General features: G+C 34.1%; 2 pseudogenes; one reads left to right on the top strand and one right to left on the bottom strand.

Annotated features, from left to right (window-relative positions):
- Window positions 1-1,164: 1,164 nt before the first annotated feature.
- LOC125830013 (probable protein phosphatase 2C 55) lies at window positions 1,165-1,926 on the bottom strand (annotated as a pseudogene).
- Window positions 1,927-2,296: 370 nt separating this feature from the next.
- Window positions 2,297-2,987, top strand: LOC125830032 (probable protein phosphatase 2C 55; annotated as a pseudogene).
- Window positions 2,988-4,716: the final 1,729 nt, after the last annotated feature.

Below are 4,716 nucleotides of genomic sequence, written 5' to 3'. Positions count from 1 at the left end.
CTTATTACATAGCGTACATTCCATGTACTGATGTCATTTGGCGTTGCACCATTTTATAATGCAGTTTCAGGTACTCACGATAGCAGATGTTCAGTAAGATCTCTTTTCATCAGCATGTGGTGAGACATCCTTGATTCCGGACTGGCATGGCTATAACTGATCAAGATTTTATAGGTAATATCGCCCCTTCTGTGTTACCTCTGTTGGTTGCACCAATGCTGTCTTTGCTTCAAAATGAGCTTAGTTTAAAAATAAAGTTGAATGCCTCTGTATGTTGTGAATTTGTGCAGAAATGTGATGAGATTAGAATAGATGGAAGTCACAGAGAATGTTCTTCAGCTTTAGATGATGGAATCGCTACCAAAAGGGAGGCCTTGGTAGAGTCAGAACAGTTAAATGTAAAATCAGAGGAATTTGATGGAGATGAGGCATATGTAGTTAAATAAATGGGTGACACTAGAGAGAAAGGACAACAATGACAAATTAGGTGTCTGTAACCTTAAGTTGCCGATAGTTAGAAATGCAAATAGGCACGGAGGTAGATATGCAGAAATTTCGATACTAGTACTGCTAAAATGAGATTGTCGATTAGCAATGATTCAGTGGAAGCACAAACGGTACATAGCGATACATTCCATTAGCTTAACTAATCTAGATTTATATAGTGTAGGGCTCGTTAAAGGGGAAACGCTCCCTAGGACCAGGAGTTTCCGTAGGTTCGATCCAGTCCATCCGAGTTAACTCCTCGGTCTTTGGGTTTAGTGACCAAACAACATCTAGGACAAGGGGTCAACAAATAACTATTGTTTCATATGGATCAATAGATCTTTGTATGCAGCCTGTTTTCTAAGTAGACTACTCTGATCTTACATAGGGGAAACAAAGCATTGAACTGTTTACTATGTAACCAATTATTTTTAACGTTTATCATGAGATTTAACTTATAAGTAATTTGATAGTCTAAATATTTTATATATCACACACGAATTAAAATTTAAACTCATATAGGAATGAAAGGGCACTCAAGAGGATTATGAGCATCAATAGCAAAATAATATAAGAAAGTTCATTCAAACTCATGTTAGCGAATTTGATCAGGCATATTTTACATCATCCATAAGCACAAACCATAAATCCTAAACGTTAAACCCCTAAATACAACTACTAGGGCAAAATACGGGCAACTATTATTGTAATGTCATCACGCTTGCCACCAACACGATCTTTGCCAACTTTGAGGCAGTCTATGGCAAAAGGTGTATAAATGCTTTTACTTTCTGCAGTGTATATTCTGCAATCTTTCGTGCTAACATCATTGAAAATGTTCCCAGTTCATGCAAATCCACTAGCCCGTCGCGTACTAATTTCTCCAACTCAACATCGTGAGCATTGTCGAACAATCCATGTGTAGCCATCACAATCACATCCCTTGTTCTTACTGTAACTTTAATTTCTTGTGCAACACTTTGATCATCAAATTTAACACCATTCCTTAACTGAAAAGGATAATTGAATCCTTTTTGCTGAATTTCTGATTTGGAAACTATTACCCCGACTGTTATAACAACTCCTCTATCTACAATATTGACTGCATATACAATATCACACGTTAAAGTCAAAATATAAGCCGTTAACGAACCTTGACATTTCGCTTTAAAATAAGCCTCATTGAGAACTTCCATTGGCTGAATTTTGTGGTATAAAAATAAAGATATGTCAAATGCATTAAAATGTCTGTTGATTTTGTGGTCTTAAACATGTCATATGGAGAGTCGAGATTAAACAATTGTTTTATTTTAAACTTTTTAGGAATTATTTAGTTTCTACTTTCCATATGATATGTTTAAGATCACAAAATTAATGGACATTTTTTATACATTTGACATATCTTTATTTTTATACCACGCGATTCAAAATTCTTTTTTCTTTTCTTAAGCTCCGTGCCAAGTCAAATTGGTCAAACATAATGAAACAGAGAGATTACCCAGTATCTCAAGGTGTAATTGAGTATCCATAAAATGTTTTGGTGTTTTGCTTGATTATGGGAAACGGTTTATTTATTTTCACTATATATGAACTAGTGAATTCACATGAAGAAATCCGTCAAGATTTGATTTTTTTGTAAAAGAAATATAATAATTGTTTTAGGTCACAAGTTCAAGTCCTAAGCGCGATAGTACTCTGGTAATTCTTTTTGAATCCCCTTTTCTAAATATTCAGCTTTGTCACTTCTTTACTCGTTTCTTTAATGGCTATAGACTAGATGTATATAGATGAGATAGATGTTGTAGACGAGATGGATATAGATGAGGATCTAAACTTTTTATGTGAGTGTTCTAATGTCTCAAGTTTTATTAATGGGAATTTCAAGATGAAGATGGCTGCTAACTCGTTTTACATACCAAAATATAACAAAGCTCCTCTTAGGGACGATGCACATCTTTTTATATAGAGGAAGAAATCATAGGTGTAGCGGATGTCGTTGGTGGTTGGGCGTCAATTATGGAGAATATTAGAGATAGTTAATTATAAATAATGAATTATCGATTCACAAGCAGAAAGATCAAAGGAACAAAATTCAGCCAATGGAGGTTCTCAACGATGCTTATTTTAACACGAAATGTCAAGGTTCGTCAACAACTTGTATTTTGACTTTAATGTGTGATATTGTACACACGGTCAACCTTGGAGATAGTGGATTTGTTGCTATAAGAGACAGGGTAATAGTTTACAAATCGAAAATTCCGCAAAAAGGATTCGATTATCCTTTTCAGTTAGGGAATGGTGTTAAATTTGATGATTCAAGTGTGATACAAGAAATTAATGTTACAGTAAGAACATGGGATGTGATAGTGATGTTTACAGATGGATTATTCGATAACGTTCATTACACAGTGTTGGAAAAATTAGTACGCGATGGGCTAGTGGATTTGTGTGAACTGGGAATATTTTGGAGAAATTGTTTCATGTGGAAGGTTTATATTTGAAGAACATAATAGTCCTTAGTGGAATAATCTAGAAATATAAGGAGATTTTTTTGAAAGACCTTGGAATTCCATAGATTTGCATGGAACGTCCTTGGATTCTTCTAGCTGTGTAGAGAATTTTAGAATAGGGTCTTGTACATAATTATTATTATGCGCGACACTGAGTTTGAGAAATTATCAATGTGGAAGGCTTATATTGGAAGAACAATAGTCCTTAGTGGAATATACTAGAAATATAGAGAGAATTTCTAAGAAAACCTTAGAATTCCATAGATTTTCATGGAAGTTCTTGGAACCTTCTAGTTGTGTGGAGAGTTTTAGAATAGGGTCTTGTACATAATTTACATTTTTGGTAAATATTTGAAATTTAAAAAAAGTTCATTTTTATGCCACCCCCAACCCTACCCACCCCCCCCTCCCCGGACATCCTCGTTAATTTTTTTTTAAAAAAAAATCCTTGTTTTGGGAAAATATTTCAAATTTAAATGTTTTTCATTTTTACGCCATTCCCTACCCTACCCCCCTACCCCGCTACCCCCACCCTAGTCACCCCATAAAAAAATTTTAAAAATTGATTTAGAAAATATTTCAATTGTTTTTTAAAAAAAAACATTTTTATGCCACCCCCACCCACCCCATCCCCACAGCCCCGCGATACCATCAAATTTTGTTTTTTTTTTTTAAAAAATAATTTTTTTTTTGAAAAAAAATAATCCCGGGTCATGTACAGGATTGAAAGTCTGGGTTAGATCTCAGGGTTGAATTTTGGAACGATCATCGGGGTCTTGTCCTAGTTTGGGTGTCGGAGTTGGGTCTTAGATCAATTATTGGGTTGATTTTCGGATCAAAAATTATTTTCCTAAAGAGTAATTTTTAGTCTCAAGCCAAAAATAAATGTTATTTTCTGAAAATTATATTTCATTCACAACCAAACATTAAAAAATATTTTCTACTCACCAACCAAACATGAGAAAATAAGTTAGAAATCCACTTGTTCTCCAAGAAAGCATTTTCTTGGATAATATTATCCCTAGAAAACATTTTCCTTCATACCAAACACACCCTTAGTGTTTAAAAGTCTTACTTGAGCTTGCAAGAGCGTGATAGATTTGTGAGCGAGTTGTTAAGTGCCACACAGTGTGCTTAGTAGAGGTCTAAGGTCGTGACATAGTTGCCCGTATTTTCCCCAGTATTTCTATTTAGGGGTTTAAGGTTTAGGATTTATGGTTTGTTCTTATTGATGATGTTAAATAAGCCTGATCAAATTCACTTACATGAGTTTGGATGAACTTTCTTATAATTTTTTGCTATTGATGCTCATAATCTTCTTGGGTCCCCTTTCATTTATAGATGAGTAAATTTTTTAATTGAAATTGCTTTTAATCACACTCAAATTGCTCATTGATTCCTGAAGGTAAGGTTATTTTTTGTGTATATTCTTTATCTGTATACTTTTTTATGTTGGTTATTAGTTCTGATTTAAAATTTCTTTCATAATTTTTATGCATAAATGTTAGGTTAGGAATGAAAAAATTTGAGTTGAATATGTTGTGAATGGATGAAAATATGATCAATGTTGAAGTGCGGTGCAAGTATGGAATCTTATTGAAAATGTAGAGCTCTTGGTCAGATTGCATTCTGAGAAGTAGATTTTGGTCTTGTCCTCACAATGAGGCCATGAATTGCAAATTTTTCGATGGAGAGACATGACAGAGTTGACGATAGATCT

The sequence above is a fragment of the Solanum verrucosum genome, unplaced genomic scaffold (genome assembly GCF_900185275.1).
Source record: "Solanum verrucosum unplaced genomic scaffold, falcon-dt-bn FXZP01000074.1, whole genome shotgun sequence".
Taxonomy (NCBI): domain Eukaryota; kingdom Viridiplantae; phylum Streptophyta; class Magnoliopsida; order Solanales; family Solanaceae; genus Solanum; species Solanum verrucosum.
The sequence above is the reverse complement of the archived record's forward strand: the minus strand, read 5'-3'. Positions and strand labels throughout refer to the sequence as shown.